Source organism: Bos indicus, chromosome X (genome assembly GCF_029378745.1).
Source record: "Bos indicus isolate NIAB-ARS_2022 breed Sahiwal x Tharparkar chromosome X, NIAB-ARS_B.indTharparkar_mat_pri_1.0, whole genome shotgun sequence".
In the NCBI taxonomy this organism is placed as follows: Eukaryota; Metazoa; Chordata; class Mammalia; order Artiodactyla; family Bovidae; genus Bos; species Bos indicus.
In genome coordinates, this window is record NC_091789.1 from 425666 (window position 1) to 439267 (window position 13602).

Genomic DNA, 13602 nt, shown 5'->3' on the forward strand with positions numbered 1-13602 from the left:
GTCGCCCGCGTCACCCCGCCATTACGACCCCATTCCCCACTCGCCGCCCCGGCCCACCGTCGTGGGCGTCTCCTCGGAGACGCAAGGGAGGTAGAGTGCTGAGGTGGGAGGGGTTGATCCTCGCCCCGCGTCGTGGGCGTCTCCTTGGAGACGCACTGGAGGTGGGGGCGCCGACGAAGGAGGGGTTGAGAATCAGGTTCCTCGCTGTTGGCCCCGCCCAGGGGAGGGCTGAGACAGCCTCAGTTGGTCCCAGGAGTGAGACTGCGAGAGGTGAGATTGGAAAGGTGACAGGAAACCTCACGCGAGCCCACTTGTCTCCCTTGTAGGGTTCATGCCGCCAGCGACGAAAGTGAAGGAATGGAAAAAAGGAAATTTTACCATTCGACAGTCGCAAAACTAGAGGAAAAAAGTTTAAGTAAGTACAATATCAAACGATGTTACAAGTTTGTATACGTCATATGCTTGAGGTTATTATTACTTGAATTATCCCTCCTCAAGTGAGAGGCAGAGCCCCAAGAGGAGACGCTCCTTGTGCCCGGTCACTTCCTGCTCTTTGTCAAGGGCCTGTTAGGGAGCCTCTACCTCTTAAGCACCTTTTCCTGGGGTTATCTCAGGTGGTGTCCACACCGGCTAGATGCGGGGGATGTTATGTGTCTGAGAGTCGCAGCGACAAACAGGTTATTCCTGCCTGACGGGTGCCTTGACTAATTTTTCCTGTGGAGGAAAGTTACATTCTCCTCTAGCGAAATAACTTTCAATTAAAGGAGAACATGGGCTTCCCCGGTGGCTCAGCGGTATAGAATTCGCCTGCAGTGCAGGAGACGGGGGTTCAATCCCTGAGTTGGGAAGATCCCCTGGAGAAGGAAATGGCAACCCACTCCAGCCTCCAGCCTCCTTGTCTGAAGAATCCCATGGACAGAGGAGCCTGACGGGCTACAGTCCATGGGGTTGCACCGAGTCCCACACGACTGAAGTGACTTAAGCAAGGCAGAGGAAACACAAGTAGCCCAGATGAAAAAAGGAAGGTAACAGATAATGCCTCCACTCAGAGATGACAGATATTAAATCGGGGCTTGTGTCCACCTGAGTCGGACACAACTGAGCGACTGAACTGAACTGTGTCCACCTGGTACCTTGTTCCTTAGAGAGGGCTTAGTGGAGCTTAGAAAGCGGGAGATTAATACAAATAAAGATTGTCTTTAGAAACAATGGTATCTTGGAGCTTGAGTAACCTGCAGCATTTTGGTGGCTAAAAGGATCAAGACTGTGAAGATGGTCTTATTAGCTGGTTATTTCCATCGACAAATGTAATTCAAGCTTGATTATTCTTTAAGGAAAAACATCTTCACAAATACAGAAGTTTTTCAAGGGAGAACTGAACTTATCCCTACCCAGATCTATTCCCCAGTGTAACCACCCTTCAAAGAAACAATTGAAGTAAACCCATGAGCTCTGCACCGACTGCCGGGCAGCACAACTGACCTGCTGCCTACCCCTAATGCCTCAGGATTTCCTGCCCCCATTCTGCTCCCCACACAGGACCTGCACAGGCTCAGGGCCCCCAAGACCACTTGCTCTCTGGCTAGTACCAATCTTAACTCAGGATCTGACTCTTGGCCCCTTTATGCCCCCATTCCCTGTTTTTGGGCAGAGGTGGTGGGAATTTCCAGGGCAGAAAGGAGGACAATGAGGACCCTGAGGTGCTTAGTTCTGTCCAGTCAGCTGCCTCCTTGCGTTTCAGGTCAACAAAGGAAATTTCACAAAATCCAGCCACTTTCAACTCCTAAGGAGTGAAGGGAGGGGTTCATGCCCTGCTTCAATTTACGTACCTTGTTGAGGGTGGAAAGGGAAGGGAGTGTCCACGTCCTCTCCAGGTGGAATTACCTGACCAGCCTCTGGGCTCTGGATCTTAGCTGCCCCTCTGGATTCCTCCATGAGTTTCTTTTCCTTCACTCTAGGTAGAAGTGGCTGTTTCTCCACATGGAGATCCAAGTCAAATTCTTTTTTTCTGTGTCCCTTCCCTGCATGAACAGATTAAATAACTACTCACTGTGCCTGGAAATTGAGGTCCAAAGAGGCTACGTGGCTTTGCCACCTGGTTCACACATGGAGGGGGAGGCTCTCATGGTGCAGATCCACTGCTCTCTCCATGCAAATGGCCACTGAGCACAAGAGAAGATGTTCAACATCAATAATCATTGGAGAAATCAACATGAAAATCCCAAGAGATACAACTTCACATCTACCAGGGCAGCTCTAATTATTTTTTTCAGGCTTCTTTCATGTTATTATTTTTTTTAGAAAATTAATTTATTTATTTTAATTAGAGGCTAATAACTTTAAAATACTGTAGTGGTTTTTATGAAACATCGACATGAATCAGGCATGGGTGCACATGTGTTCCCCATCTAGAACCCTCCTCCCACCTCCCTCCCCATCTCATCCCCCAGGGTCACCCCAGTGCACGAGCCCTGAGCACCTTGTCTCATGCCTCGAACTTGGAACAGTGATCCCCTTCACATATGATAATATAGACATTTCAACACTACACTCTCAAATCATCTCATCCTCACCTTCTCCCACAAAGTCCAAAAGACTGTTCTGTACATCTGTGTCCCTTTTGCTGTCTCGCATATAGGGCCATCTTTACCATCTTTCTAAATTCCATATATATGCATTAGTATACTGTATTGGTGTTTTTCTTTCTGACTTACTTCACTCTGTATAATAGGTTCCAGTTTCATCCACCTCATTAGAACTGATTCAAATGCATTCTTTTTGATGGTTGAGTAATATTCCATTGTGTATATGTATCACAATTTCCTTATCCATTCATCTGCTGATGCACATCTAGGTTGCTTCCATGTCCTGGCTATTGTAAACAGTGCTGTGATGAACATTCGGACACACATGTCTCTTTCAATTTTGGTTTCCTTGGTGTGGATGCCCAGCAGTGGCATTGCTGGGTCGTATGGCAGTTCTATTTCCAGTTTTTTAAGGAATCTCCACCCTGTTCTCCATAGTGGCTGTACTAGTTTGCATTCCCACCAACAGTGTAAGAGGGTTCCTTTTCTCCACACCCTCTCTGGCGTTTATTGTTTGTAGACTTTTTGATAGCAGCCATTCTGACTGGCTTGAGACGGTACCTCATTCTGGTTTTGATTTGCACTTCTCTGATAATGAGTGATGTTGAACATCCTTTCATGTGTTTGTTAGCCATCTGTATGTCTTCTTTGGAGAAATGTCTGTTTAGTTCTTTGGCCCATTTTTTGATTGGGTCGTTTATTTTTCTGGAATTGAGCTGCAGGAGCTGTTTGTATATTTTTGAGATTAATTCTTTGTCAGTTGCTTCATTTGCTATTATTTTCTCCCATTCTGAAGGCTGTCTTTTCACTTTGCTTATAGTTTCCTTCGTTGTGCAAAAGCTTTTAAGTTTAATTAGGTCCCATTTGTTTATTTTTGCTTTTATTTCCATTACTCTTGGAGGTGGATCATAGAGGATCCTGCTGTGATTTATGTCAGAGGGTGATTTGCTTGTGTTTTCCTCCAAGAGTTTTATGGTTTCTGGTCTTACGTTTAGATCTTTAATCCATTTTGAGTTTATTTTTGTGTATGGTGCTAGAAACTGTTCTAGTTTCATTCTTTTACAAGTGGTTGAAAGGTCAGTTTTCATTCCAATCCCAGAGAAAGGCAATGCCAAAGAATGCTTAAACTACCGCACAATTGCACTCATCTCACACGCTAGTAAAGTAATGCTCAAAATTCTCCAAGCCAGGCTTCAGCAATATGTGAACCATGAACTTCCAGATGTTCAAGCTGGTTTTAGAAAAGGCAGAGGAACCAGAAACCAAATTGCCAATATCCGCTGGATCATCAAAACAGCAAAAGAGTTCCAGAAAAACATCTATTTCTGCTTTATTGACTATGCCAAAGCCTTTGACTGTGTGGATCACAATAAACTGTGGAAAATTCTGAAAGAGATGGGAATCCCAGACCACCTGACCTGCCTCTTGAGAAATTTGTATGCAGGTCAGGAAGCAACAGTTAGAACTGGACATGGAACAACAGACTGGTTCCAAATAGGAAAAGGAGTACGTTAAGGCTGTATATTGTCACCCTGCTTATTTACTTATATGCAGAGTACATCATGAGAAACACTGGGATGGAAGAAGCACAAGCGGGAATCAGGATTGTGGGGAGAAATATCAATAACCTCAGATATGCAGATGACACCAATCTTATGGCAGAAAGTGAAGAGGAACTAAAAAGCCTCTTGATGAAGGTGAAAGAGGAGAGTGAAAAAGTTGGCTTGAAACTCAACATTCAGAAAACAAAGATCATGGCATCTGGTCCCATCACTTCATGGGAAATAGATGGGAAAACCATGGAAACAGTGTCAGACTTTATTTTTTTGGGCTCCAAAATCACTGCAGATGGTGATTGCAGCCATGAAATTAAAGACGCTTACTCCTAGGAAGAAAAGTTATGACCAACCTAGATAGCATACTGAGAAGCAGAGATATTACTTTGCCAACAAAGGTCCGTCTAGTCAAGGCTATGGTTTTTCCAGTGGTCATGTATGGATGTGAGAGTTGGACTGTGATGAAAGCTGAGCACCGACTAGTTGATGCTTTTGAACTGTGGTGTTGGAGAAGACTCTTGAGAGTCCCTTGGACTGCAAGGAGATCCAACCAGTCCATTCTGAAGGAGACCAGTGCTGGGATTTCTTTGGAAGGAATGATGCTAAAGCTGAAACTCCAGTACTTTGGCCACCTCATGCGAAGAGTTGACTCATTAGAAAAGACTCTGATGCTGGGAGGGATTGGGGGCAGGTGGAGAAGGGGACGACAGAGGATGAGATGGCTGGATGGCATCACTGACTCGATGGACGTGAGTCTGAGTGAACTCTGGGAGTTGGTGATGGACAGGGAGGCCTGGCGTGCTGTGATTCATGGGGTCGCAAAGAGTCGGACACGACTGAGCAACTGAACTGAATTGAACTGACCAGTTTTCCCAGCACCACTTGTTAAAGAGATTGTCTTTTCTCCATTGTATACTCTTGCCTCCTTTGTCAAAGATAGTGTCCATCGGTGCATGTATTTATCTCTGGGCTTTCTATTTTGTTCCATTGATCTATATTTCTGTCTTTGTGTCATACCATACTGTCTTGATAACTGTAGCTTTGTCGTATATTCTGAAGCCAGGCAGGTTGATTCCGCCAGTTCCATTCTTCTTTCTCAAGATTGCTTTGGCTTTTCGAGGTTTTTTGTATTTCCATACAAATTGTGAAATTATTTGTTCTAGTTCTCTGAAAAATACCATTGGTAGCTTGATAGGGATTGCACTGAATCTATAGATTGCTTTGGGTAGGATACTCATTTTCATTATGTTGATTTTTCTGATCCATGAACATGGTATATCTCCCCATCTTTGTGTCATGTTTGATTTCTTTCATCAGTGTTTTATAGTTTTGTATATGTAGTTCTTTTGTTTCTTTAGGTAGATTTATTGCTAAATATTTTATTCTTTTCATTGCAATGGTGAATGTAATTGTTTCCTTAATTTCTCTTTCTGTTTTCTCATTGTTAGTGTATAGGAATGCAAGGGATTTCTGTGTGTTAATTTTATATCCAGGGCAGCTCTAATTTTAAAGATGAAAATTAGTGAAATAAGGATATGCAGAAATTGAAACCCTCATACGCCGCCATATGAGAATGTAAAATGGTGGGTACACTATAGAAAGTAGTTTGGTACTTCCACCAAAATTTCAACCTAGAGTGACCACATCAACAGCAATTTCATTCCTAGATATATATCCCTGAGAATTTAAAACAAACGTTCAAACAGAAACTTGTACGTGAATGTTTATGGCTGCATTATTCACAAAGCCAAAATGGAAACAACCCACATGTCCACTGACTGTTGAATTTTATGCAAAATGTGCTATATACCCCTACCATGGATTTTTATTTAGCTATAATATGAAATGAAGTAGTGATACATAGTGAAATATGAATGATAGATGAAAAAAGCTAGACAGCAAAGAACACATTTTGTAAGATCTCATTCACTTAAAATATCCAGAACAGACACATCTACAGAAATTAAAAAATCAATTTGTGGTTTTCAGGGGCTTGTGAGAGGGACTGTTGGGAAGAAAACATTTTCTCTACCATCTTAGACTCAACTGGCTTAGGGCCTGAAAATTAATTAACAGTAAATTAATAGGAGGAACATTTATTAACTATGTAGGAACTTTCAAGTGAAGAGGCTCCCTAATAGGCTAGAGATAGGGGTTTATATACCAACTTTTCAAGGGGTTTGGTGGATTAGAACTTTAAAGGATGGAAGCATCTGATGAGGCTTATTTATGCAATCTTGAAATGTTCCCTGGTGGCTCAGTCAGTAAAGACTCCACCTTCAATGCAAGAAACCTGAGTCTGATCCCTGTGTCAGGAAGATCCCTTGGAGAAGGAGATGGCAACACACTCCAGATTCTTGCCTGGAGAATCCCATGGATAGAGGAGCCTGGCAGGCTACAATCCATGGGGTCACAAAGAGTCAGACAGGACTTAGCAATTAAACCACTAAACCAATATCCCAGTTCAGGCCTCCCTGATTAGAGACACACATCCCCACCCCCTACTCCCACCTCCTGGCAATGTGGGTGGGGTTGTAGCAGCTGTCTCCTACAAAGTTCAGCTTTAGTCAGATAAGGCAAGTTCAGAAATGACTTATTTCTGCCTCTCTCAAGGGCTTCCTGATAGCTCAGTTTGTAAAGAATCTGAATGTAATGCAGGAGACCCCGGTTCAATTTCTGGGTTGGGAAGATCTGCTGGAGAAGGGATAGTCTACCCATTCCAGTATTCTTGGGCTTCCCTTTTGGCTCAGCTGGTAAAGAATCTGCCTGCAATGTGGGAGGTCTGGTTAAATCCCTGGGTTGGAGAAGGGAAAGGCTACGCATTCCATTCTGGCCTAGAGGATTCCATGGACTATATAGTCCATGGGGTCAGAAAGAGTCAGACACAACTGAGCAACTTTCACTTCACTGCCTCTCTTGTAGCTCAGATGTTTTCAATTTGAACTTAATCTTTGTACCATTTGGTGGGTTATCAGTCCCATCAGGAGAATAGGCAGTCATTGATAATAAGTATAGACTTATTATATAAGTCTATATATGGCAACCCACTCCAGTATTCTTGCCTGGAAAATCCCATGGACGGAGGAGCCTGGTAGGCTACAGTCCATGGGGTCACAAAGAGTCGGACACGACTGAGTGACTTCACTTTCACTTTCACCCTGGCCAAGATCTTCCCTGTAGCTCAGATGGTAAAGAATCTGCCTGCAATGCAGGAGACCTGGGTTCGATTTCTGGGTTGGGAATATCCTCTGGAGAAGCGACTGCCAATCCACTCCAGTATTCTTGCCTGGAGAATCCCACGGATAGAGGAGCCTGATGGGCTACAGTTCCTGGGGTTGCAAAGAGTCGGACAAGACTAAGTGACTAACCCACCCACCCATAGACTTTAAAATGTCCTAAAATTTATTGTGGTCATGGATCCACAATTTTCTGAAAATACTAAAAATCAGTAACCAGTACATTTTAATATTGTGAATTATATGGTATGTGAAAGTGAAAGTGAAGTCACTTAGTCGTGTCTGACTCCTAGCGACCCCATGGACTGTAGCCTACCAGGCTCTTCCATCCATGGGATTTTCCAGGCAAGAATACTGGAATGGGTTGCCATTTCCTTCTCCAGGGGATCTTCCTGACCCAGGGATTGAACCCAGGCCTCCTGCATTGTAGGCAGACGCTTTACCATCTGAGCCACCAGGGAAGTCCATATGGTATGTGACGAGCATATCAAAAATTTAAATAGTAAATCAATGTGTACATTTAATAAAATTTCAGTAAAAGATCGATGGGAAATTTTATAATGTGGGTGAATTAAGGTTAGAATACTACAACCCACTGGTCAACTTTTACATCAAAGTGTGGGATACAACGTGGCTGTTCAGATATGATACAATAGGGGTACGAAGCATCACATCTAAAATGTTCCTGCTAAAATAACTGAGCCTGAATTTAACCAAGTTCATAGATCTCACTACAGGATGTTCTGTTTCTAATGGAACCTGTTCAGGACAGGATGCATATAAATACAGAATGTGAGTAATTCTACGGGACAAATAATTCAGTCTTTTCATCAAAAGGATAGCAAAAAAAGAGGAGCAGGGGCTGTTATTGGTGAAAAAAAAAGACTAAGTCCTATTTCAGTTAGTGCTATGTAAGTTACCTGTTCAGATCCTAAGAACAAATCAAATTTAAGAGAGATATTTAGGTCAAATAGCTATATTGGACATGGATAGTTGCATTAGGGAATAATTGTAATTTTTCTTAGATGTAGTAATAGTATTTTGGTTATATATTTTAAAGTCCTATTTGTTGTAATTTATGTTACAGTAGAGTATGTGGAGGAAGGGCTTCCCTCGTAGTTGGTAAAGAATATGCCTGCAATGCAGGAGACCCTGATTCAATTCCTGGGTTGGGAACATTACCTGGAAAAGGAAATGGCAACCCACTCCAGTATTCTTGTCTAGAGAATCCCATGGAGAGAGGAGACTGGCAGGCTACAGTCCGTGGGGTCATAAGAGTCAGACACAACTTAATGACTAAGCCACCACCACCACATGTGGAGGAAATAACTTCTTTAGGTTTAGACATGGTATCATAAAATACCTGGAATATGCTTTGGAATATGCTGGGGAAAAAAAAAAAAACTTGACAAAATGTTGATTGTTAAAACTGCTTGACTGACATATAGAATTCATATATTCTTTGTTTGAAATGATTCATGATAAAGAGCTAAAACTATCCAAAAGCAACTATGCAAACAAAACTGATAAGTCATTGTGTTTTGAGTATGCTATTGAGTAATATGGGTGAAAATACCAACCTGAAGGAGTTGATTCTGGTTTCATTATCAAGATGTAGTTGGCTGTATCTCCAGTTAGGACTGGAAACAGGTGATTTTTAAATAGTGTAGAATTATTCAACTGCTTAATTATAGTGTAGAGTATCTATTTCTAATGATCCCTGTGTGAGAATGTAAATATGGAGAAGTTCTGGAGGATACATAATGTACATTTAACAGGGTCAGCTCTGAGAATACCATGAACTTTTAGGGCTGGTGGCCAAAGGTAACCTTCATCATATGCTGAGCACCTACTATGGGCCAGCTACTCTTCCTCATGCTGGAAATACAGACACAAAAGAGACATAAATCCCTCTTCGCATGGGGCTCACATTCTAGTGGGGGATACTGAAAAGTAAGTTCAATGAGATACAGGTGTATTCTGATAGATAATGACATCTGCTGTCACCACAGAAAAGCAGAGAAGGGGAATTGGGCATGAGGAGGGGGAGGGACCTGCACTTGCAGGTAGGTTGTCTGGCCAGGGCCTCCCTGAGAAGGGGACATAAAGTCCTGAGGAAGTGACCAGGTGGTGTGGGGATGTCCCTGTGGAAATCTGGGGCATCATCCTGTGAGGATCATATCCTGTGTGCCGCTTATGAAGTTATGCTGTTAGATCATTTAGATAGTTATGAATACAAATAGTCATTTACCCTCCAGTTTTGAAGCAAGAGGAGCTGTTATGTATTCTGTCAGTTTGTTATTGGTCAGGGTTAGGGCCTGAATTACCTTGATGATTCACATAATTAGGGTATGGTTGAAGACCTTTGCCACTTTAAATGAATCCAGGTTCTAGCCATGCACACAAAGTGTATACTCCTGTAATATGGATCCTTTTGAAACAGGTATAGAGATTGGTCTCTACAGAGCATCTTACTTAAGTGACTTCTTCCAGTTTTGTAACTTGTTTCTAGCTAAGTGACTGAGAGTGCTGCACAAACCCCAGTCATTTGTCCCTTGTGCGAGGACACTCATCTCTCATGGGAATCAATAAGTTATAAGCAGGAGAATGTTTGTGTATCTGTGGATGCAGGACTAACAGGTTATTCATTTCAGGAACCTCAGGGCCAATAGTTTAGGTAAGCAGAAAGGTTCATCAGTATGACGACAAACCTCAATCCCAGAAAATTAGTCTATGGAGTGACTAAATGGTCACAGTGGGTTATATCACAATGGGTTTGTAGTGTAAAGTCCAGACCATCTGTACATTTAGGCTTATTTCTCCTAAGGGTAAGTAGTTTCCAGTTGGATTTTTTTTTTAACAGAACTAGAATACTGGTATGTTTTTGTTTTGTTTCTTATGTTTTTCTTGCTGAATTCCTACTCAGGGAAATGAATTTGTATCTGTTGCAAAGGTATTCAACAGTATTTTCTTTCTTTTCAGGTGCAGTTAAGAAAATCAAAGGGCTTGATCAACAGCTTATACATTGCCTTGGTTTGGACCCAGAGTGCAAGCACAGACGAAGAGCGGACACTGACTTCACACTTCTGATAGGTATGGAATACAGGCCTCAGTTGTGCTTTGATCCTGTTTCCCCCTTCTGTACAGTAGGCTCCTCTCAAGGTAAGTCTCTAACCAAATTTCCTCTGTTAGTGTCTGGTTAGTAGTGTGTTCATGTATGTGCTAAGTTACTTCAGTCGTGTCTGACTCTTTGTGACTCCATGGACTGTATAGCCCACCAGGCTCCCCTGTCCATGGGATTCTCCAGGCAAGAATACTGGAGTGGGTTGCCATTTCCTTCTCCAGGGGTATTCATGTATACTTAGTCGCTATAATTGTTCATTGTAATGATCAGAAGAGTTCTTTCTACCTGTGTGGTTCAAATATCAGCCTATTTGTAAGTTCCAACACCCTTGAACTCAGTTTAAACTCAAAGCCCAGAAAAGGCCATTATTTTACTGTAGCCAATTTCACACATCTGATAGGTATGGAAGCGAACTCCCAGGTGTACCTTTTGTTTTATTCCCATGCTTTTTCCAAAGATGACTTTCTGAAGTGTTTTAATCCAATTTATACTGGTTCCATGGTGGTACATTCTTAATGCTTAGACTGAAAAAGGCAGGGTTATTTCAGTAACCTGAGACCTTTTAAAGCTATCAAAATAACCTGATAGTTTCACAAATCCTAGAGCTAGTAAGAAATTTGAGGTTAAACTGTTTGTTCCCTGGGTTGCTGAAGAAAGAACCTGTCATTCTATGTTGGAATCTCTGAAGGATGATGTGAAATTTCCCATGTAAAATGTACTTTTCTGTAGTGCCTCCTAGTTAAGAAGCATTGTTTATACATTATTGAAATCTCTATTGGGATGGATACAGCAAAAATTCATTTGTTGTTTCCTTATAGGAAGAAACAGGGCTTCCCTGGTGGCTCAGACAGTAAAACGTCTGCCTGCAGTGTGGGAGACCCGGGTTCGATCCCTGGGTTGGGAAGATCCTCTGGAGAAGGAAATGGCAATCCACTCCAGTACTTTTGCCTGGAAAATTCCATGGCCGGAGGAGCCTGATAGGCTACAGTCAATGGGGTTGCAAAGAGTCAAACACGACTGAGCAACTTCACTTTTCCTTTTCCTATAGGAAGAAACTAGAATTGTCAAATGCCTGTTCTGTATTATTCTTCTGATTTATAGCTTAGGGCATGCTCAGTATTATTGAAAGAGGAATAGGTTATTATTTGTGATGTACTGTTTGTGATTCTAATAGTAATACACACACAGGTGATTTAGAAAGTTATACTAGTTTAATGGGGGACTCATAAGGGACTGTTTTCCAGTAGTTGTACTGGCCTATCACCTCTTATGGACCGTATCATTGGCACACTCTCCTGTTGATATGGGTGAGGGTGAGCATTCAGAAGACTTTGACTTCATATGCTGTATCCTAGCTTTATATGACATCTATGTTCTGTGAATCAGCAGTTGGGGCAGGGAGAGATGAGGGGAGGAGAGAGAAGGTGGTCAGCTTCATAAACCCCTTATGACCTTATCAACCTGTGACCTCAGTTTTGAACAAATCCTTTTACTTCTCCAGGTTTTGATATCTTCACCTAATTTACGAGTAAGTAAATGAAAAATTCCTGCGTTTTGTTGTCAAATTCCTTTTTGAGAAGCTGATGAATAGTATGGAAATTAATTTTTAAAAATGTGTATCCGTACATATGTATACAATTAGCAGCTACTTTAGGAAGTTTAAGGACCTATGGCCCTGTCTTAAGAGCACCTGGACTTAGGGAGGTCACTGTCTTTTCCAGTTTCACACATCTGTCATTTTAGTGCCTTCCATAATTCAAGTCATATCCGACCCATGCCTGGAACTCTCCAATAATTTCTCACTGAAATGAGAATGAAAACATTCACCAAGCATGGTCAGCAATGAACAAGATTTGGCTACTCTTTGCCCTGATTACTCAACCTCTTTCCTTCTTGGTTACTTTGCCCTGGACACACAGATTTGTTCCTTTTGGGCTTTATTAGTAGGAGTATAATTGACAGAAGATAAAGTGTCCTGTTTGAATTGTACAATTTGATAACTATTGACATGTTTCACCTGAGATGTGACTGCCACCCTAAGAATAATAAACACATCCAAACACCCCTAAAACTTTTTGCTTCCCTTGGTATAAATGTAAAGAGAACTAAATTTTCCTACAGAGAGGTTCTCTAGTTCTTTGTTTCATGCTGAACTAGGGATACTTTATTATTATGAAAATTACATATGTTGGGAAAAAACTTGACCCTGGTTTATTTGAATATGTCTAAGAAATTTCTTTCTTATGTTTTTGATACTTTACGCCCCAGATCAAATATTACTCAAGTAAAATCTTCTGTAGGATTCTCATATTAATGAGTGTTATGATATATTCTCCTATCAATGCTTTCATTTTAGGTATTTTGAATGTTAATCCTAGTAAATTTGGAGTCCCTGGCATATTTCTACCCATAACAAATCTTAAAAGAAATTTTATAGAATTTTGTATTCATAAAAGTTGAAAAATACTTAATCATTTAAAAATGGTAAAAATGTGCTTAAAATATATTTATGGATGCTTGCTTATGGTCCTCAACAAGCCTAAAGTTGAGTTCAACAAGTTGGCTAAGGAAAGAGTATGTGGTGGCTTATGATTTGTGTGTGGAATAGGCCAATTTCTCTTTAATGGCAATAAACATAACATGATCATCTACAAAACAGTCAATTTTATGTTATGTATTGTAGGAAAACAAAAAAGTTTTTTTTTCAACCTTCTTAAGGTCCCTGGCTAGGTCTGAAAATGAAACTGATAAAGACAGATGGACAGGAGAAAAGCATACAGATTTATTTGGCAGAAGGTTTATGTGAGATGGGAGTCTTCATAAGAAAATGAAGACCTGAGGATATGGTTAGATTTGTGTAGTTTATGCTAGGTGTGAGAAAGAATGGAAAATCATGGAGGAATATGATAGATTAAGGAAAATGAGGTAACTCTAGTAAATGGGGGTTGTTTCATCAAGAACAAGGGTTCTTTGTTTGGATTCTTCTTGGTGTCCCTTCTAATTGGGATAAAGATGCTCCTTTCCTTCAGGTTTGGGCTTCCCTGGTGGCTCAGATGGTAAAGAATCCACCTGCAATTCAGGAGACCCAGATTCGATCCCTG

The 13602-nt window shown here is 41.5% G+C and overlaps 1 protein-coding gene across 8 annotated transcripts in view; it reads left to right on the forward strand.

The window, feature by feature from the left end:
* Positions 1 to 13602, forward strand: part of SLC6A14 (solute carrier family 6 member 14) — a 433497-nt gene that overhangs the window by 21707 nt on the left and 398188 nt on the right. For 3 of the 8 annotated variants that reach the window (XM_070784019.1, XM_070784021.1, XM_070784022.1), the window contains exons 1-2: positions 226 to 415; positions 10360 to 10539. The gene's annotated coding sequence lies outside the window, so the exon portion shown is untranslated. Of the gene's footprint in view, positions 1 to 4; positions 104 to 224; positions 416 to 10359; positions 10540 to 13602 lie in introns of those variants that run through there. The other 5 variants (XM_070784015.1, XM_070784014.1, XM_070784017.1 and 2 more) reach the window with 4 other exon arrangements.